Below are 24,240 nucleotides of genomic sequence, written 5' to 3'. Positions count from 1 at the left end.
GCCATCATAATGTTACACCAACTACCCTAAGAGTTCACCAATTTCCAGCTGATTTTGGTTAGGAGGGCCTTATTTAATTGTCTTGTTCTTTTAATATTCAATCCTCCAAGAGCTTTTAGACATAAGACTTTCTCCTAGCTAACCAAACACATTCTAAACTTCTCTTAAGTGTCATAACATAAAAAATTACGTTGGATTTTCTCAAGAATGTCTCTGAATCTACCCAAGATTTTTTAAATGGAGAGGAAATGCACCAGAATGCCTTGCAAGGAGGTGGAGAGAAGCTAGAGTTCCCCCACATTGCTCAAGATTTTACCTTTCCATCCTACCAAGTTTCTCTAAAAACATTCAACTAGATCATTCTAGTATTTATTTGGGACTTCCTTTATTGTAAGCAAGAGACCTATATAAGTTTTTGGGAGAGATGCCTCCTAGAATCCAAGAATGCTAGTCAACTTTTCCCTCAAATTGGAAATAGTGTTAAAGAAATACACTTTTCTTTTTTGGTAATTTATTCATTGACCAGAGACCAACACATACTAGTTTAGGGTATCTTTCCATTCTTTGGCTTCATGGATGGAGAATATTTTGAATAAGAAAGTATCATCCAAAAATTGCTAGATAACTTGTGGTGGGAATCAAGAGGGAGGCTTAATACCCTTAATTCTTCAAGAGTTAGTCAAAGAAACTAATTTTTTTCTTAAAACATCCACCACAATAATAAAAAGGTAAGGAGATGGGGGGTTACCTCGATGAAGACATTGGGATAAATAGAAGAATTCTCTAGGGACTCCATTAATAACCACTAAGAATGTAACGGAGATAACAATAGTTTTTATAAATACCTATCAAGCTTATCAAGCTTATAATAATATCTAAATTGTAAATAGCTATCAAGCTTAATGTAAAAATAACAAAGTTTTACAAGCATTTCAATTGTTGCCAAGTTCTACAATTTCTATCAAGTCCTTTGGAAAAATTCTAGTGCTTATCAAGTAGTTATATTTATTGTGAAGATTAGCAGTGTAAACCATGCATCTTAGTGTATGTTGTATTTACCAGTGCAAACTGAGTTGTGCAATACTTACTGAGTTCATAGTTTATGTGATACAAACCCAGTGTTAACTGAGCTACTCAGTGTTAACCAAGTGACTTAGTTTATATTAAACTTGAGGTGATAGTGTTTACCGATTCATAAAATGTAAACCAAGAGACTCAATTTATATGACGAGTTTCACAGTATTCACTGAGTCACTAGTGTAGACTGAGTTCAAGACTACTTCAAAGTGATCAGTATGGACCAAGCTTCTATGTCTATTGATTGCATAATGATGTTGAGCATTGACAGTAGATGCTATGAATAAGAACCTCATCGAGTTAGTCTTTAGAACCCAAGTGTCTTCACTTGGCTAGACTTTGAAATATCTATGTAAACTTGTATTGTGGCCAAATTTGTAATTTGTATAATTGGATTGGTATATATAGTGTATTGTATCACATCCAATGTGTGTAGTAATGATGTATATGAAGTATAATCTAAAGAGAAGAGTAGAAAATGTGAATTACAAAGTTTACAACAGTATAAGGAGTAGAAAAGATTGATCTATCACAGCAAGGTGATTTGAACAAAAAAAAATATTATTCAGCAAACCAAGTTGTAGATCAAAGATCAATTATCATTTCATCCTAATAGGTGGATCAATCAAATCCTTTAACAAGGTAGACCTAAAAATCTTTTGTAAATCTCTTTATCAAGTGCATACTTCATTGTATGTTTGTAAATCCTTTCACAAGGTGGACCTAACAATCCTTATTGCTCCTAATAGGGTAGATCATCATAAGTGCTCAATGTAACCCTTAATAGGCCAACTTTATACTGTAGTACTAAAGCTTATGGGTATCATCCCCACCCCAGTTTTACTTTCTATTTGGAATGTTTCTTGGTCACAAAATCTTTGTGTCAAAGTGTTATGAATGCTTTCATGTTCTCAGTTTCTTATCCATACAATTAGATCAAATTATATGTGAAGGATTAAATGCTAATTGGACTATTGGATTAAGATTTTAGAAGTTTTAGGAATTACTTATTCACCCCTCCCCTCTGATTAACTTAGCCTAGTTAATAATATCTCCAACAATTGGTATCAGAGCATTGTGGTTCTCAGGAGAAAGTTTAACAACTTGAGCAAAGATCAAGGCCATAGATATATTTAGGCTTGACAAAGCTATTGACAATGAAAAACCAGATTTGGAAATAGCTATTGCCCAACTCAAGAAAGTAAAGGAGCAACTCTCTCAATCCTTGAAAAGAAGAAAAGAACTTGCAATTCAAATGAATGATCATCTCTACATTGAAGAAAAGGTTGAAGATCTTCATTCAAGTAATCAAGATGAAGCCAATGAAGAAATCAAAGACTCCTAGAAAAGAATGGTTCCTTGGAAGAAGTAAGAAAACTAAGAAGAGAACAAGAAATTCAGTCAGTAAGGCTATGTAAAGTTATGGAGTAGAAGAACAAGATAAAAGAAGAGATAGAAGGAAAGGATAATAAAATCCAACACCAATCCCTTCAGCAAGTAGACCTTATGATCAACTCTCCAATGAAAATGAAGAAATTGTGAGCCTAAGATCTAAAAAAGAAAGATTGCAAAATGATCTAAACTCTAAAAGGCAAATCAATGAAAGAGTGATGAAATCCCAAGCAGACATGAATCAACTAAATGAGAAAAATCTCTGTAGACAAAAAGGAAAAGTAGGAATTGGATATAAAGAAGAAGAAGAATCATCCAAGAAAGGAGCTCAAAAGAATAAAAGGCCTACTTGCAATCACTATGGTAAGATAGGTCATACATCAAATAAATGTTGGAGCAATGGAAAAGCAAAATTCAATGGAAAATGATACAATGGCAATCAACATAGTCATAAGGGTAATGAATGCAAATACAAACCAATATTTGAAGGTGAATATAAAAAATGTAAGAAACATGGACACAATTCATCAAAATGCAAAACCAAGATATTGAATCCAGTAGAGAAAATTGTGAAAGAAATATTTGGTTGGGACTACAACAGCTAGTGTAGATGTCATTACTATGGAGAATTTGGAAACATTGGAATAAATTGTGTAAAACATCATATGAGGAAAAGATATAGCAATAAAAGATGTTTCACTTGTATAAAACTTGGTCATCTTACCAAGAATTGTATGAATATTGGTAGAATAGAAGATGAAAAGAAGGAAAAGGCTAATAACATTTGAAAATAGATGAAACAACAATGGGTTCCAAAGTCTACCAATAATACAAGTCTAAGAAATGGTGATCAAGTCACTCAAGAATTGGATGACTCTAACATTTCTACTTAAGTTCTCAAGGGAGAATTGGAACTAGGCTATCAAAGAAGACATCCAAATCAATTCCAATTGAAAAGTCAAAAAGATCCATATTTGTATTCAAGCTACAAAGGGATCACCAAGTAAAAAGGGGTACTAGCTACTGCCATGTTAGTTTTCTTACTGACTGGGGTTAGGTTATAGACTCTACTAAGTGAGGTTGGGAATAACTATATTTTATATAGTTACCAAGTAATGAAAGACTCGACTAAGTGATCAATGCAAGTGAAGTGGATGATAGTCTGTCAATGTGATGTCAATCAATCTACCTTTTTTACTAAGCATTTATGATGAAATTTGATAAAAGGAATGGAATCAAAGTCATTTTTACCATTAAATTTTTTTGAGCTATTGTGAAGTGAAATCTTTAGAGCATCCAATCAATTTGAGAAATTTTTCAGAAAAAGTTTTTGAATTCTCTCAAACCTTACCAAGTGAAGATGGCATCCAGCAATAGCAAGGAAAAGTGAGGTTCATACATGCTAGTTGATGGTGAATGGAAGGCACTAGACTTCAAGTTCACCCCTGTAATTATGGAAAACCTAGATCTAAGTGGAGCATAGTCACAAATCACTCCAAATTTACTATTGATCAATGATATTTGAACTCACTTTATATGTGTTATTCAAGAGATTGGTGCTTTGGAAATGGATGATGCCCTAGAAAAATTTTGTAAATGGAGTTTTGAAACCTGAGCACCAACACCTAGAAATTAAAGGGTTAACTCACATCCCTTACATGCCCTATGAATTTCAAGTAAAATATATTAGGTTCATCCTTAGTTGGGTGCATAATGGGAAGTTGTGGTTGGAGTAACTGTTACTAATAAAAAAGAAGATGATTCATCAAATTATTTATCTCTTGATGTTGGCCAAACCTAAGATGACCAAAACCCTAGGTTAGGCTGAGATTGAAAAGAAAACTCTAGTAGAATGAGATGGTAGAGGTATGAAAATAAGCAGTATCACTAATGTGGAATTGAAGTTTGGCATCCATATCATTGCACACAAGATTTATAGCTTGAGTAGGTTAAATAGTGTGTCATGCAATGTAGTTGACCTTGCATAGAAGGTAGTGAAGAACAATCCATCTTTTGACCTTATCGAGCTTCCGTTGAAACATTTCAACAAGAATATGGAAAGTATTAGGACATCAAATAATAACCCTTATAAGTTTGGCTCCCTATTAACATCTTTATTCTTTTATGTTCAAAATTTTCTCCCTTCAAAAGGCTCTATTGAGTGGAGAAAAGATGTACTAGTGTTATATCAGATCAATGAGTTTATTGTTGAGATGGATGAGAACTATAATAGTATTATTAACAACTATTTTGATAGATTTAAGGAGAAAATGAATAATAGATACCAAATTCCCAAGAAACTTGTTGAAGATTACAAGGATGATGTGTGTTTCATGGTTGATAGTCATAGAGTATACATTCAGGTAGTTAGGCCTATAATAGCATGGGTGAAACCTCTTGGATATGAGGTTAATATTGATGAAACTAAAGAGATCATTGAGGCAATTGTTAATGAACCTTTTGATCCTAAGGTTGCATATTTTGACACCTATGGTGAAGCTAAATCCAGGATAGAACTAAAGATAAAGCTCCCTCAAGTGGTTACCAAAGGAATGAAAAGAATTGCTAAACTAAAAACAAGCTCTACTCTCTTGTTAGCTAAGGATAAAGGTGATGTTGACGAGGTAGAAGATGAAGAAGAGTCAGAGGAGGAGGAATCACTGAAGAAAAAGGGCAAGGTAATTATTACCAAGATAGCTAATTCATTTACTATTGTGTTTACTAGGAGATCAAGAAAGAAAGCTGACAAGGAAGGAGGAGACATTATATTTAGTTGACCTCCACCCACCTTCCAAGACAGGTTGAAAGAATGGGAAGCAACAGCAAGTATAACAAATTTTAAAGTATTAAAATATGAGATTAGGACTGATGAAGAAAAGAAGAAAATATAAGATATGGTCATGGATAAAATGGGTAATTGGAAGTACTCACGTAATCATCCTACATCTTAGATTCTTAATTATTTAAAGGAGAAGATCAAGCCAAGATGAGAATTTTCCATGCAAACTATGAAAGACATCTATTGGCAAACCATGAGGTAGCTTTTACCAAGTTTAATAGACAAAGAGATTGTGGAATCTCTAAAGAAAAATGAGGAAAACTTAACTCTCAAATTCAAAACTTGTCTGGTTCTCATTAAAGACATTGAGCATGTTGTAAGGAATACAACAAACACATGGAAAAATGTGTATCTTTTACATAAACCAAGAGATTTTTCTATTGATGTAAAAAATGATGATGATGATGGAGATAAGGATGAAGAAGGGGATGGTGACGAGTCAACACATTTTGTTACTATTGATTATGAAGAGTCTAAAGAGCAAGAGGCTACTAAGGAAGCAACACAAGAAGATGAGGAAACTAATCTAGCCAAGATTGTTGTAGCAGTTATTCCATAGTCTCCAAGAAAGTTATTGACAACATCAAATATGGAGACAACCTCAACAAGATTAATTGTGACTACTAGTGTGAATAATGATCTCCAATTACTCCTTGCTCCAATTTATCTTAGCACATCATTGACTAAGGTGACCTCCACTTCATCTTCCAAGTTGCAGACTGTTCCATCTTCTACCGAGTTGGCCACATAAATTTTGAATACATCAATTTCAAACACAATTGTTTTGGACACATCTGTGATTGCCACATCAATTTTGGATTCTTTGGGTATTTCTATTAGTATTCCTTCAACAAGTGCAGTATCAATTTTTATAGCTAGTCCTAGTATATTTGCAATTATTTCTATTCCACACAAACAAACAAAAAGTGCAATAATAGTTGAGACCAAGCCTCAAGTGAGCACTAAATTTTTGAGGAAAGGAAAAGAGATGGAGGAAGAAATAGACCTAGATAAGGAAATTGTAATCCCTAATCGAGACATTTCGAAACTTAATCTAGATCAAATGTAGACATTTGGTGAACTCCTCTAGAAGAAAGCCAAACAATAGAGATTAAGAGAGGAAAGGGATAAATAATTTAAAGTTATCAAGGATGCAAATAATATTTTGGAAAATGCTATAGGTGTAGACATTGATTCTTCACAGTCAATTTTGTATCAATTAGTAGAGGAAATTCTAAAGTTCAATGAAGGTATTATGCCCAGGATAAGTTGTTATAGAGGGCAGAGAAGAAATTTGAAAATAAAGTGTTGGATCACATTGCTCAACAAATAGCTATGTATCAAGTAGAACCTTCTATAATTTTGGGCTCTCTAGAAATATCTTGTACAAATGTATCATCACTTTTTGGTAAGCTATCTGATGTTTCTAATTTTACCAAGGAAATAAAGGAAAAATTGTGCAAGATAGATGAAGGCCTTAAGGCTAGTGCTCAACTGTTGTAGCTTAACACTAGTTCAAGTTCTACACACTTCAAGAAGATAGGGTTTTTGACAAATATGGAAATAGAAATGCTTACAGAAGAAGCACGGATCAGATCTACATTAGTAGATATATAGAATATGATTCTTCCCAACATGGATGCACTGCAGAAACACATTGCACATTTTAAAACTCTCATTCATGACAAAAACTTCTCCATAGAAGATCATATGATAGAGTTTTCTGCAAAAGTACAAATTGCACTACACAAAAGTAAGGTCTTGCAAGAGGACTACGTCAAGACCTTGGCAATCATACTCAAGGTACATTCAATTTTTTAATCTCATTTTGGCATTAACAAGTGAATAAATAGAATAAATATTTGGCATTAATGTCAAAAAAGGGGAGAAAAGATATATGTATAGTGGGAGTATATACAATGAATAAGAAGATATGAGAAATATGTAGAGGAGGAGATAGATGGACAGAGATGTAAAAGTTATGGGGGAGAAAAAGTATTAAGTTGTAAAAACAATGGGCAGAAAGATATGTATAGTAAGTATATGTTGTAGATAGCAAGAAGAGGTATAATATACTATATGAAAGAACCTTACCATGTATAGGTATATAACTTACAAAATCAATTTTGAAAAATCTCAAAACTAGTATACTCTACTAAACTAGTATCACAAGGTGATGTTATTCAAGAAACTTTTTGGCTAATAAGTGTTTTTATCAGTAATGCCAAAGGGGGAGATTGTTGACATATCAGTTAAATTTGTTATTAGTGACATACACTTATTTAAATTGTAAATAGCTATCAAGCTTATTGTATAGATAATATTTTTTGCCAAGCATTATAGTTGTTGCTAAGTTCTACAATTGCTACCAAGTCCTTTGGACAAATTCTAGTGTTTACCAAGCAATTATACTTATTGTGAAGATCAACAATGTAAACCATGCATCTCAGTGTATGCTATGTTTGCTAGGGAAAACTGAATTGTGTAGTACTTACAAAGTTTATAGTTTATGTGATGTAATTCCAATGTTAACCGAGCTACTCAGTTTTAACCAAGTGACTTAGTTTATACCGAGCTCGAGGTGATAGTGTTTACCAAGTCATACAATGCAAACCAAGAGACTCAGTTTCTATGATGAGTTTCATAGTATTCACCAAGTCACTAGTGTAGACCAAGTTCAAGACTACTTGGAAGTGATCAGCATGGACCAAGCTTCTACATATACCAAGTGCATGATGATGTCAAGCATTGATAGTAGATGCCAAGTATCAGAACCTCACTAAGTCAATCTTTGAAAACCAAGTGTCTTCACTTGGGATGACTTTGTAATATTTGTGTAAACTTGTAGTGTGGCCAAATTTGTAATTTTTACACTTGGACTGGTATATATATAGTGAATTGTATCACATTCAACTTGTGTAGTAATGATGTATATGAAATGTAACCTAAAGAGAAGAGTAGAAAGTGCAAATTAAAAAGGCTACAACAATACAAGGAGTAGCAAAGATTCATCTATCACAGCAAGGTGATTTTTACACTTAAAGAAATCTCATTTATCAAACCAAGTTGTAGACCAAAGATTAGCTACTATTTCATCCTAATAGGTGGATTAGTCAAATTCTTTAACAAGGTAGACCTAATAGTCTTTTGTAAATCTCTTTAGCAAGTCCATACTTCATTATATGCTTGTAAGTCCTATCACAAGGTGGACCTAGCAGTCCTTATTTCTACTAACAAGGAAGATCATCAAAAGTGATCAATGTAAGCCTTAATAGGCCAACTTTATACTATAGTACTAAAGCTTGTGGGTATCACCCCAACCCCAATTTTGTTTTCTATTTGGAAGGTTTTTGGGTCACCAAATATTTGAGTCAAAGTGTTATGAATGTTGTCATGTTTTCAATTTCTTATGCATACAATTAGATCATATTATATGTGAAGGATTAAATGCTAATTGGACTATTGGATTATGATTGTAGAAGTTTTAGGAGTTACTAATTCAGTCACCGCCTCTTAGTAACATAGCCTAGTTAAGAATATTTCCAACACCTCTATCCTCCTAGGGTCCATAGTCTTAGGGATGAGAAAATGAAGGTTTGGTTGTTCTTTTAGCTATTGACCCATTTTGATAAAGTCACAAGTAGTATGGATCATGTTATACTTTACAATGTCCCACAATTCTTGGAAGAATTCAAGAGGGAACCCATCAAGATTAGGTGCTTTATAGTAATTTGTACTAAAAATAACCATTCTAACTTCCTCATCTTTGAACTTACTTGTCATGTCCTCATTCATCTAGTCATTGATCACTGGTTGAAATGACATCATGATATCACTTTACAAGTTACTATTAACCTGGGCAGCCCATGGGTTATACATTTCCTAGAAATAGGAATTGGCTTTAAACTCTATCTATTCCTCTTCAATAACTTCTTGATCATTATAATCTAGCAATACATTAATAGTGTTTCTCTTTTTTCTTCTTGAGGCTGATCTATTGAAGAATGTCATGTTTGTGAACCATTGAACACTGGATCTCTTTTTCTAGAAGACTTCCTCCTAATTCATGGGGGTTTTCCATTTGTCTCTACACTCCCTCTCCTTCTACTCCTACCCAACCTCTAAATTGGTTAGCACAACCTGATTTTGGAGAGATTCCAACTTCCTTTTAGTAGCCTTCTTTTTTTTGGATATGTTCCCAAATGTGGATTTACTCCATTTTCTCACATCCTTTTAGATTCTGTCAAATTTTCTAGAAATATGAAACATGGTCATGCCTTGCACCAAATACTTCCACCACTATGTAATATAGTCTCTAAACTCCATAGTTTAGTGCCACATGATCTCATACTTGAAAGGTCTTCATCTTCTTGTACTTTTTTTCCAAGAGAGAATTAGGATAGAATGATCTAAAATGGTCCTTGGATTCACTATTAACAAGGTGTGGTAGAGAATATCCCATCTAGAAGAGATTAGGGCCTTGTCAAGCCTAACCTAAATCAATTTTTTCCCCAATCTATTGTTATACCAAGTGTAGGTAGAACCCTAGATATCAATATCAATCAGATCATTTCTTCTCAAGAAATCCTCCAAGTCTTGCATATTATCTAAAATATCTTTCAATCCCCCCATTTTATTCAAAGGGTAATGAAGGGTGTTAAAATATCCCATGCACAAAAAATTTACTTGTCTTGTGGAATAAACCACATTGCTAGCCTCATCCTAGAGAAAAATGCTACCATTTTGAGTGTTGGGGGCATAAAAATTCAACACATTCCAGCTGCCAGTTGGGGTGTTGAAACCTGTGACAACAAAATGGGTGTTGAAAAAGATAAGAATGCCCACCGTCTTGTCAAGATTTTACATCATAGTAATGCAACTAGAAGCTCCATTAGCATTACTATAAGTATAATTAGTGCTTGGCCAAATATAATTAGCCACACTAGAGAAAACTTGCTTAGTCAAGTTCAGTTCTTGAAAAGAATCATGACATTTAAGTTCAATGATCTTTTGTTTGATTTCATGTTGCTTCATGGGGCTATTCAACCCTCTAACATTCTATGATATAATCTTCATCTTTTATGATTTTAGGTTTCCTTTAGGGTTTTTTGTTTCCCTTGTGTTGTATCCTTTTGGAAAATGTTCCTCATCAAAGATCTCCCAATTCTCATGGTGGACCCAACATCATCCCTATTCTCCCCTGAGCTTTCTCTTTTGGAAGCATCATCACTAAGGAAATATAGGCTTGGGCCCTCTGAGGTGGGAGAAAAAACCTCAACAATACCTAGTAGCGAGACCACAAGGGTTCCATTCGCAAGTGGTCCCTAATTAGTTAAGTAAGTATTTTTCTAAAAGAAAAAAAAAACTCCTTATTAGAAAATATACAATTCCTTATCTCTATCCTAAACTATCTATTTATATGTGTAACCACTAAATCATCAATAACTCCATCTATAGAACTCATAACGACTCACACACTTAGGTACAAAATCTTGAAACTCTATACTATCACTAGTTAGTTGTGCATATGTAAAAAATGTATTTGTGAACTATGCCAACCAAAATTGTATCTATGCTAATAGATAAACTTTGTGATACTTAGACAATTTTCTAAGTCTTCAACCCAAAACTATAACTTTATAATATGTTGTCTTCATACAAGAAATATATTGTTATAAGTGAGAGCTCCATACTATTTATATAGCCAAATTCTCAACAATTTATTTGTGATAATTTCATTGGAAGATGATATGTTATTTAGTTGCTACTTATTATAAATTCATGAAAAGTTAAATGGTAATTACCCATTATGTTATTTTCATAAAAATGATAATTTGTATAGTAAGTTTGATTTATGTTAAAATAATGAATTAGTTTCTTTTATAATCCCTTTTTTAACATGATCACATTGAAGTGGGGAGGATTTCCAAAGAAGGAATTGGATAAGGGATACTAATCTCCCTATGGATTGACAAGTAGGGGTTTTAAGCCATCTAGGTTAGGGAAGGTAGACAAGGCAAGTGAGTTCCTACCAAGTGATCGCCATGAATAAATTAGCAAACACACTTAATAAAATAATGAATAATCAACTAGAAAAGTTATTAGCTTGATGGTTATAAACAATCTCAAAGCTTCCTATCATAGCAAGGCATGTTTTAATAAAGAATACCATGATACCTACATATGCTTGTGAATGTATATACATATACACATACATGTGCATATTTCTTGTAACTTATATGATCCTATATGTCATATATACATATATATATATGTATATACTTATATATATACATACATATATCTATATATGTATGTATATATATATATATGTATATACATAATATATATATGTATATACATAATATATATATATATATATATATATATATATATATATATATATATATATAGACACACACACACACACACACACACACACACATGTATGTATGTGTGTATGTATGAATGTATGCAAACATATAAATGTACTTACATATGCAGGCATGGGTGGGTGAAAATGATACCCCTATATTTTAACATTAAAAGAACTTTTATTTCCAACTTATGTCGATGATTTAAATTTTGAATTTTGGAAAATTTTATAATTATATTAATGTCGTTAGCCGATTACTTGTTCAATGATTTGTTAATCTTTTTGGATCCATTACATTATCGACCACCTTGTATAGTTCTTGGTACAACATATTTTGATGCAACCATTTTCTTCTTTCTCATAATTGAGCTTAGAGTTGCAAGAGACATGCTCATCACATGCGATAAATGTATTTGAAGCAAAATTTTATCTCACCTATGAGGCCCTTCTCTTTGTTTATTGTTAAACTATTCTCTATTGTCTACCTCAATAGTAAAATTAAGTTCCATATATTTTCTTGTGAGATTACTTGCATCAAGATTTCATTTCTTTTAAGTATCATGTAAATAAATGTGGTTAAGTAAGAGACTTTTAGATATAGATTTGAGAATCATATTTCTTGACATGCATATACTATAATCTTGGAAATTTCTTTGATCCATTAATAATTGGTTTTCAATCCCAATAAGGAGCCATAGTAGGAGGCTCAAATTTCTAGTAGACAAGAAGGATTTAATGTTCTCCCAAGTCATACTTTCTTCAACAATGATCATATGAATACTTACATGATAAGTTCTAAACTCTGGTTTATTATTGATGGAGTTTCTACTAGAAATTATAGGTAGAGAATGGCATGAGGAGCCTATATATTGACCAAACATTTAGTTATAGGTATTATTGGAAATAATTTTACACAAGGATCCTATATATCAATTTATCAATTCATTATACATTGACGGGTAATACTATTACATGGGTAGCCCATGTGTTATGCTACCTTTGCAATATTATGCTTTATTTTTTTCAGAACTTGATGTTTGAAGGATTTTAAGTTATATTCTATTTTATATATGAACATTTATCTTATATGTTCTTGAGATAAGGAAGGAACCTGATCAAGTTAAATAATTGTTAAGGATTTACTTACAAATGATTGTTGTAAGCCCAAGTCTTCTAGAAAGAGTTTCAAATTGTGATGAAATAAGAATGATCAATAAGAAACTACACTAGGATTTCATCCAAGAATACTAGTAAGGTTGAGATGAAAGGTGTGTGTTATACCAAAAGAATAGTGGGTTATACCTACAAGTTTAGAAAATTAAATCAATGACAAATAATTAAATAACAAGTTTTAGAAAAACTATCTTAGATAAGTCATTCATGGTGATCCAATATTGTAAATATTGTTGTGTAGTTGAGTGGTAGATGATCAGACACACTATGGCCATATAAATCCCTAGTTAATGTAGGTTTAGTGGCATGGTTTTTGATGTGATCACTAAAGGTCAAGTAGCTAGCTATTGGAAGATATATTAGAGGAAGGTATCCAATACCTATCCAACAACCTAGCTGACACTTTAATAACTAGATTCTTAGTGGAAGGCTAGGGTGTCCTATTCCTATTCCTAGGTAGGGAGGGCCTTTGTTTAATAGATATTGTGTGGGGATAAAAATGGTCCATAGTTGAGAGGTTTAACCCCTAACAACACTTCTCCTCTAAACTATATGTGAAGTCTTTAAAAAAATCATTCATTATTGTATTCATTGCATCTTCATATAGTGGGTATTTTATTTTTTATTGTACTTTTTATTAATATAGTTAATTCATTTGTTTACATTCCATTTAGATAAAAGTAGTTAATTTTGTTATAGTCACTAAAATATTTAGGTGATTGTGTAGAGTAGTTGTTATATCTATTTTTATTTTAGATGAAAGTGAAAATAAATTTAAATTGTTGTAATTTATTAATGTTGTTTAATAGTTTCAAATTTTCTCTATTATATTTGGTATTAGAGTGTTAGGTTCATAACTAAACCTAGAACTCACCACTATCCTAGCTAGAAAACCTTAGAAATGAGGTGTTAATTGAAAAATAAGATGTATATGTTAGAATATATACTCCATCAATATAATTGAGAGGGGTGGGAGGGTGACTCAACTATTCAACTAATATCACAATTAACAACCTTATTAAAATTTAAACATATGAGAAATATAATTAGAAACTACAACAAGATTCTCATGCACAATAAAACCAAATATGTTAAGTATAGAAATCTTTTCCTAGTGTGGATGGTACCCACAAGATGATGTGCTAATATAAATATTCCTTGTTAGAAGATGGACCCTGTTAGGAGTCTATAACAACATTTAGTATATCTTAGTCCCTATTAGGAGACTTTGAATCCCTGTTAGGAGATTCAAACCTTGTTAGGAGTTATGTCAACCCTATTAGGAGTTCTAGAAGATAGATGGAGTCACTTTCCAAAGAACTTTAGGGGAAAGGCCAATGAACCCACTCTCTAGTTGATCTCTATATTATTCCTTCTAAAATAATAGAAATGAATAGTATTGCTCCTTCCTCTTTCTCTATCCTGTCAATCAGACTTCTTTTCCTTCTAATCTTGCAACTAGATTACAAATTTTGCATCCAATAATCCCTTGGATCGCTTACTAACATTCTCAAAACGCACTGCTCATTTTCACACATTGCTAATTACTTTGCATATAACTCAAGCTCCATACTTCTTACAAACAAGGAAAACATCTTCCTTTATACAATATCTTCAAAATAATTCCTTGAGTCAGCCTTGTGGCTTCCCCAATTAATTATATTATCATATTTAATTAATTCACAATTATAAATGCACTGTCGGCTCATAGTCAATAAAATTCTCACATGAACAACACTAGGGATTGCATATCTACTAATGTCATCATTTGACTATCTTATGTCACTATCTAAAAAAAAATCACCAAATTATATCTATGTTAGAAGATATAAAAAAAACATCAAAAACTACTTCTTAGGTACTCTATCTATGTACTACTTTCTATAAATTACGCATATCCTACATATATCTTTAATCAACTTGCTATGCCTTAAATCTTAACATCATGACACATTATAGAACATGTCCATGAATGTGCATAAGTAGAAAATCAAAACATTATCCATACAACTATGATCTATGTCTGCTAGTCAGTTAGTCTTTATAGACTTACTGTTATGTCAATATTAATGAAAAACACATTAATAAATGCATCATGTCAATACTATCCAATGCTTAGGATACTCCCCCAAAGGAATAACATCAGTGTTCATGCTAATAGTATACTCAAGTTACTCCTTGAAAGAAATCCCACCACCTTGTATAATTTTACTTAATTAAAAACATAGCAAAGTATGATTACTCTCTTTTCTCCATACCCAATTATGATGAAAGTTTACTTCATTCTTTTGTCTCCATCAAGAAGGATATAGTCAGACGGACTCTTTTCAAGAAGGAAATTTTTAGAACAAAACTCATGAAATGTGAAGAAAAAAATCCACTCATGATCTATTAGTAACCTTGTAAAGGAAATGATACACCCAAGGATGGAAACAAATTAAATACAAAAGAATAGTGTGTTTAATTCCTTTCAAAAAATCTATCTTAATTTATTTTTTTATATGCTTAAGAAAGGATATTTTTAAATAGCATTGGTTGTAGTTTCAAAAAAAGAAATATTATATTTAATTTTTATTTTGACAAAATAATTGTGTCTTCTCCCTCTTTCTGTGCATATGTATGAGAACATACCATTTATTAAAACCCAATTCTATATTTCACATAAACAAATATCATCACAACAACAAGAAACAATATAGAAAATGAGATTTCTAGTGAGACCATTCCTCAAAAGTTTGTCCCATAGACTTTCATTCTGTAGAACTCCACTCCTTCAAACCCCATGGACATGATTATCCAAGTCCAATTGGAAACTCAAAGTAGGATGAAAAAAAAAGAGAAGAATGAATGCCCTTGTAGCTCAACTTGGGCAAGCCTAGTAGGATGTCAAATCCTCTCTCACTCCTAGAACTCAGAACCATTTATCTTCTTATAGCACACATGAAACTCGACCTCCTATAATATAGTCTGGAAAGAGAAATATATGAGGAATAGTCAATGATTAGTCAACTAACATTTCAAAGACCTAAAACCCCCTAGATTTTCTAAAACTAAATCTGGTTAAGTCATGTAGGTCTGGTAAATAAAGATGAAATAACACTTCTATTAGAAAAAGGGAATACTTAGAAGGGAGGCTGAATCAGTATTCTATAAGCTTTAGCCAAAAACTACATATTATTAATATTTGTATTAAATTACATATGAAAGAAAACTAATTATATTGAACAATAAACATATACATGCAATAAGAGAACTCTTAACACCATATTTTTTATCTAGGGAAATCTTGGCCAAGGAAAATACCTGGTTGGGATGGTACCCACAAAATGATCCACTAATCAAAAGTATTAGGTATGGATATTGACCTTGTTACATGCATATAGTGTCTCGGCCCTTGTTAGATTACTTCTAGGCCTTTGTAGAAACCCCAAACCTATTAAGAGTAGTTTGATACAAATATAAAATGAATGAAAAAAGAGCCTACTTCCCTAACATGCAATATATACAATATAATTTCTTGATATAGAAGATACATACACAAACCTCTTTTCTTGCTACTAATATCTTCAATATCTAATATAACACTTATTTCTCATCATAAAACTCATTATTCTTTGACCATATGTCATAATTTTCATCACATAATGTTTTCATTATCTTCCTTAGAAGCACAATTAACATCATAGTTAAAAATATTCCTTTTATACCTTTGTAATTCTCAAAATACTTATCCAGTCAGCCTTCAAGATTTCACATGCTCCACCAAATATATTATCATAAATCTTTGTCTTAGGGTTCACATCTATGATCTAATCTTTAATGAACTAAGTAATTTCCTTTTAAACAAAATATTTCCTTTAAATCCTTAATTCTCCATTCCCTGTCATGTTTTGTTTTGTCTATGTACTACTATTCTTGGTAAAACATTTATAACTTCTTTTGTATGAATTGTAATGTCTTTCACTCATGCACACATCATCATAAAATATTGATTTTTCTATACAAATTTTTCACATTCCAATAATTTATCTTTCAACTCCACACATCAAAACTATATTTTCTCTCCCAGATAAGCCAACTGATACTATAAAAAATTGCTAAGTATAACTATTGTACCTTTATATTTACCTTGTGCTCTCTTTACAGTATATATATATATATATATATATATATATATATATATATATATATATATATATATATAAATTCACAACTAAAACTCATCTTCTTATCCTAATTTCTAACAATATCCCCCTTTTCAATGATGGCAACATATGGAAAAATTGGCTATGTCCCAAAATATTGTTCAAAACTTTACAAAAAACTTGGTCTTGAGATTTCTTACAAAACTTCAAAATTTTTGGATCATCATATTAGTATAAACATCTTTCCTTTAATCTCCTATTACATTATAGCTCTCTCTTTGACTATAATATTTCTAAATTATTACTACTACTCCTTTTCTACATACATCAATGAAAAAGGTGTCAAAACTTATATACAATTTAAAATTTTGATTTATACCTCTCCATTGGGTAGATAACTAAGTAGTATAGACATCAAAACTTATCTTTAAACTCTTCAAGTTCATTTTCCATGAGAATCTAACTTCATCTAATATACTAAGAAGAAAGAAAATCTGATAGGATCCAATTTCTACTACATTCAAATTTGAAGAGATAACTTTCTAAAAATATTTATTTTCTTGTAAACATTACTGGAGTTGATGCTCAAGGGTTGTTATTTTAAAAGATAGGTGTTCTCAAAGAAGTTAGAATATATTTCCAAATCTCTCTTTTCTCATCTCAATAATGCTTATTTCATCATAAGTCTTCCCAATGTTTGCCTCAATATCTTCTACCTTTTTATGAGACTATTGAAGCTAAATTACTAGTTCTTGGATTTCTTCATGCTTCTTCCTCAACTCTTCATGACTATTCTTTGTTAAATTCAATGATAATGCACACTTTGGATACAATGCCTTTCCTTCCTATTCAATTTTTCTTTTCTTATTCATACATGCATCAAGACCTCCCAATTCATTTCAAGTATTTTCAAAAATAGTGTGAAATATTTGTGCATGATACTTCGTGTGTGCTTGAACTATTGCAATGTCACAAAGGTTGGTGAACTCTATATCAAAGGATTTCACTAATTCCTTATCTCTTAGCTACAAATCATGTTCTATCACTTGTGATGGAACTATATTCCGCATTCTATCAGACACTTTTTTTAGTCTTTTCCAAATAGTGTACTCTCTTATTCTTCTCTAATAGCTTACTCAGATATGACATGAGTCTTTTTTTATAATCATCATCATCTAATGGTATTTCTACTTATTTTTTATTCATTTCTTTACCATAATTTTCTTCTTCTTCTTTGTTTTTCCTTTTCTTATCTTGTTGTTCCTTTTTCCTCTTCTCTTCGTCCTCATTTTTCTTCTTCTCTTATTCTTCCTTTTTCCTCTTATATTCTTCCTCCTTTTCCTTCTTCTCTTCTTCCTCTTTCTTATTCTTATCTTCTTCCTATTTCACCTTTTTTTCTTTTTTTTTCTTTCTTTTCTCCTCTTCTTCTTTCTTTTCCTTTTCCTCCTTTAATTTCTTCTTTTCTCTCTCCATTTTCTAGTGTTATACCTCCTTTATATTTTTCTCTTCTTCAATCTTTGTATTTTATTATTTTTCTTCTTCATTCTTAGACTTGGTGTAACTAGTGAAATTTCCAACATTTGGACCATAATTCTTAAATGGATCTTCTACTATATCAATTGGGACATTTGTGTTGACAATTTGCACTATGTCAATATCAATGGTAATCTATGGTGTTATTGTTATTTCCTTATATAGATCTTCCATCATTTTTATTATGGATTTCTCTATTTCTTCATTGACTTCTTGATAATTATCTCCAATAATTAGTATTGGTCTAGTCTTATTCCTGAGATAGGGCTCAAGACTCCTTAGTAGACTTCTTAGGTGCTCATCACTGTCAAACATACCTAGTTTTCTTGGCTGATTTTCTTTGATTCAGTTTTCCTCATATGTTCATTATTTTCTTGTACAGATCTTTGTGAATCTCATCCTTAACATCTTAAAATATTTTATTAGACAATATTAGTTTTGTAATAATTGTATTTTCAAGCTTCAATCTATCAATTCCAATGTATAGATGATAAAACTTGTTTAATTGTGTTGGAAATATAAGAGGAGTAACTGAGAGGGGAGGGTTGAATCAATTACCCCAAAAATAAATCCTAGATCGCTCAGATGTCAAAAAAAAAAAAAAAAAAAAACTCTAACTAAATTGTATTATGTTGTTACTTAGAAAACATATAAGCATGCAATTTACACTAGTAAATGTTGTAACTCAACAAGCACTGAGAATCATTTGTAACTTGGCAATAACTCAACATGTAAGTTTTAAGATATTATCATTGGTTAACCTTACCTAACTTTGTTCCATACACGTAAAGTAAATAGCATGAACAAAACTGACACCAACATTTAACATGGAAACTCAGTTCGCAAAAAACCAATGGTTGCAACTAGTTACTATTTTCACTCTTCTAAATTAAGACATATTAGAGGCCAACCTTGTTAAAGGCTACAAAACACACTATTAGGCGTAGCCATGTTTAGGGGATTTAATCACCATATTAGGAGTGGCCTTTTTAGAGGTCTTTAGAAACTTCAATCAAGAAATACCACCTTGTTAGAGGATTTACAAATAGTTATTAAGTGAACTCTATTAAGAGATTTATATCACTTCTACAATGGTTAGAAAGTGACAATGAGGTGACCTGATTTTTGATGTAACTAAATTGTTGATTATGCATCTCAATTCTAGCTTGTATACTTGATCCTTTTTGATCAAATGAATCTTTGTAGCTTCATAAGGATTTTCTACTTATCCTTCCAATTTTCCTCCTCTAATCATCTACAAATCTTCTCTTCACTTGCACATATTCAATCCTCAACTTGACCTTATATTTATATCTTAAACATTGTCAAGTTGACTTGAATACAAATTAGAATACTTAATATTCAACTTGTCAGTTAGCTAGAACCAACAAACAAATCTATTAAACTCAACATGTCAAAACAAGAAAATAGTTCATTAGCCAACCTTGCTTGGTGGACACTTACTAGGTAAAAGTGAAAAAGTTGTGTCACCTTTATGACTAACTTATCAGAATGACTGAATTTGAGTATTTCTATATAAAAATAACTTTTCTTCAAACATATGATCTAGATAAACTCATACAAGCTAATTTGTATATAGTATCACACTTTTATAACTGAAAATGTCTATTAAACGCATGATTTATACTAGTTTATACCCAATTACTAAAGAAATAAAATTATTTCAAAAAATTGAAGTTTTAATAACTCTAACTATTTTTATGATATATTTTAAATAACATATAAACATCACTTTAAAAAGCTCAAATTCAAGAATATTCTCATATAGAGTTTATTGTGTTTAAATTAGATATAGTATATTGTAGTTTTAAAAATTATACAAGCACATATTTTAACACTCATAATGATGTCAATTTTGAGAATGAAAAATATATTAAATCATAGCGAAAAAAATAAACTTATAGGATGTTCTAGAGGAGAGATTGCTCTTCCAAGATATATAAATTTTTTTCTAGTTGGAATAGATTTATTTTGAAAAATTTGGTGGGAGATGAAAGTATCGATTTTAGGTGAGTTGAAATTTTAAGCATTATAAAAGAGAAATATAGGTCTAAAGCAAATTTTTATGTTTGATTGTTCTAGCTATATATGTTATCTATAACATAGTCTAAGATCAAAGGGAAATAAGTTTATTTCCATATAGGTTTGTGGTGGGAACTAGACCTCTAATTTTCAATTTTTTTCAGCAACTAAAAATTTATCCATAATAATTAGAAAAATATATAAATTCTTATTCCAAATGATTATTAAAAATTATAATTCTAAATTTCATCCATTTATACACTTTTCATTAATTTACTTCATTTTCAAATTCTAAATAATAATACTAGTTTTATGTCATTTGAAGTTGAATACATATATACTTTTGTTAGCCTTTTCCTTTACTAAAGGGTGATATGGGTTTGTGCTTTTACACATCCAAAATAGATTTTTCTACTTTAGTAAAGTGAACTTGGTTAACACTACATTTCCACAAAGTTCCTTTGGTAACTAAGTGAGGCTGGTTAACACTAGTTCATCCAACTTATTTGTCTCCTATGTAAACTCAATAGACACTACCTTCTACAAATTTTCTTTGGCAACCGAGTGAGCTTGGTTAACACTTGTTATCTTCGAACTTTCCTTTGTCTCCCAAATGAACTTGGTAGACATTGACTTCTAAACTTGGTGTACACATGAATTCTCACCAAACATAGGAAATTGTCTTTATCGCCTGAGCAAGCTCAACATATATTGACTAGTAATGATATGAAATATTGTGCAACATCAAAGACAATATACAATTGATGAATTATTTTCAACAAGTTGAACAAAATTACCTTCATTAATGATTGCACAATTTAACTGCTCCATTGTAGGCTTCCATGCCTTTCTTTATGTCCTTGCACCTTCATGTTGCTTCTCTACTAGTTTCCCAGGCTCTATTTTCCCTCTCATCTTCTTCTTGGGTATAACTAGCACTATCTCCTTGTGTCTCTATTGAGTTCCTACTACCATAACCTTAATTCTTTTTTTCCTTGGAGAATTGAGATATTCATTTTTACCCTCGACCAATCTAATTAATTTTCTCTTAATGTTGACTACTTCCACTTCTTGTGATGGCTTATATACAAGAGTAATAGGTGCGATACATGGCTAATCTTGGGATATTATTCCATAGGGTACCATGGGTGTAGCTATAGATGGAAGTTCTATATTCACACCTTCTGATGCTAAGGGTGGCACATATACCATTCTTTCTTTACCTACCTACTTTAACCTTTTGTGGGTTTCTTTACCACACTTATTTCTTCTTTATTCATGTCTGCTTCTAGCATTGACTTCTATAACACCAAATCAAATTTATTTTGAGCTGAATTCTCTAGTGATGATTGACTTGTTGATTAAATTCATTAGTCATAGGTTTTCCTATCCAACTCTTTATCCTTATAAGATTTAAGGATTATCTCTGCATATCCCTTAATTTTTTCTTTTCTAACCTTATAGCCAAGTGGCTCAACATACAACATTCTAGGCTCAACTACCTCAATATATGTGAAATCAATATCAATCATGAAATAAATATCATTTTAAAACATTTTCACCATAAGGGGATGGTACTTTGTATGCTTCCTTTGTTTCATTCTAAAATATCTTCATGATAAGGTTTGCATTGTCACTGATATTATCAATAGGATGATTATCATGCATCTCTCTTATATTCTGCTTGGTACACTGCATTATGAATTATTAGAATATTAATTGACTATTCTTAACTATTGGTGTAAATAAGAATTTACTTATTACACTTACTCAAGTTTACTTAGGTTAATGCATTATTTAATTATTTTCATTATTTTATTATTTATTTAGGTGAGACACTTACGATTTTGTGTACTCTCATGTGTTACACAACTCTAATTATGCACATGGTGTCTATAACACTAGAGCTTGCTTCATTCACTGAGTTGTCATATTGACAACATAGTTATTCACACTCCTAATTTAGCACATGTTGTCTACACCACTGATTTGCATGCTACACCATTGTAGGCTTATCCTCACATCATCACACTTAATTCCCTTCTTCATGGAGGATAACTCATATCTAGTGGACATGTGCCTAGTCACATGGCTTATCATGATGCTAACTTCTATGCATTCTAGAAGCTCTCATGATGCCTTTATATATAGGCACTCCTAGTGTACTATCAAGTTGGTTATATGACATATTGAATGAATATATCATCATTCTAATCATGCTCTCTATATTTGGTCTATCGTGTGCTTGTGTTTGAGTTCCTTGCTCTTGAGTGAATTCTAGCCTAAGCCAAATTCTTACATGGTATCAGAGCTAAGGGAGATTCTCTACACATAGCCATTTGAGACCATTAATGCTTCAACACCTCGACTTGAATCCAAAGGATATATAGAAATTTGGAGCATCTAGAGCTAGATCTAACCTTACCGTTGCATCTGGAGCATTGATTCGGTGAAGATCGGCTATAAATTTGCCTATGTTGGGTGAAAGTTGATCATGAGACAATTTTTTTTTGCAAATTAAAACCCAGAGGCCTAGATTTGTAGTTTGGGTATGGTCATTTATTGATTTGATTATTTAATTTTTGGGTCTGTCATTTATTTATTCTCTGCAATTTATTTCCAAATTTTGTATTTTCAAATTTTTTTTATAGCCTAGGCAGAGAATTTTTTTTTGCAGAAATAGGTTATCAAATCCTAGCTCTACAATTTTGGGATATTTAATTTTTGCAAGCAAATATTCCAATTACTCATTTAGTGGGCTAAATAATCAATTTTTTCGGGCATCACGAGTGGATAATATCTAGCCAAGTTATTAAATCTAAGTATAGCCTCACACTTGGAAGACATAGTCCATGACTCTTTGTTAATGTGTATGTGTGGTTGAGGTTTTAAACACTCTATATGAGTGTAACCCCATGTATGTGGGATTTTATATAAAAATATAGTGTTACAAATATGAATTCTGACCCATAGTTGTAAAAACTAGCACTGGAATTAACCTTCTCCTACACCACTGATTTGCATGCTACACCATTGTAGACTTATCCTCACATCATCACACCTAATTCTGTACTTAACGGAGGATAACCCATATCTAGTGGACATGTGCCTAGTTGTATGACTTATCATGATGTCGATTTCTATGCATTCTAGAAGCTCTATTGAGGCCTTTATATACATGCACTCCTAGTGTACTCTCAAGTTGGTTGTATGGCATATTGAATGAATATATAATCATTCTGATCATACTCTCTATCTTTGGTCTACTATGTGCTTGTGTTTGAGTCCCTTGTTCTTAGGTGAACTCTGGCCTAAGCCAAATTCTTACATTAACCTTCTTTATCCTTTCATGATTCTCAATCAATTACACTCTTATAATTTAACTAAAGTTAACTTTTTCTTTCTCGATGCAAAATTTATAGACTCTATGTTTTAATACAACTAGCATCTCATCACTTCTTGAACTAGAAAATATCTTCTTTTTTTTGACTCCTCTCATCAATCTAACACTACCTTGATTTTTTTTTATCATCACTACTCCTCTTTTATAATAGACTAATTTTTTGTTTTCAAGTAATATCAACTTAACATTCTTCGCATTAACATGTATACTACTGTCATTGCACAAAATAGTAAATTCATGAATTAGGTTAGGTAAAATT

Source organism: Cupressus sempervirens, chromosome 9 (assembly GCF_028749045.1).
Source record: "Cupressus sempervirens isolate cs-2001-9-10 chromosome 9, ASM2874904v1, whole genome shotgun sequence".
In the NCBI taxonomy this organism is placed as follows: Eukaryota; Viridiplantae; Streptophyta; class Pinopsida; order Cupressales; family Cupressaceae; genus Cupressus; species Cupressus sempervirens.
Note: the sequence above shows the minus strand (reverse complement) of the source record.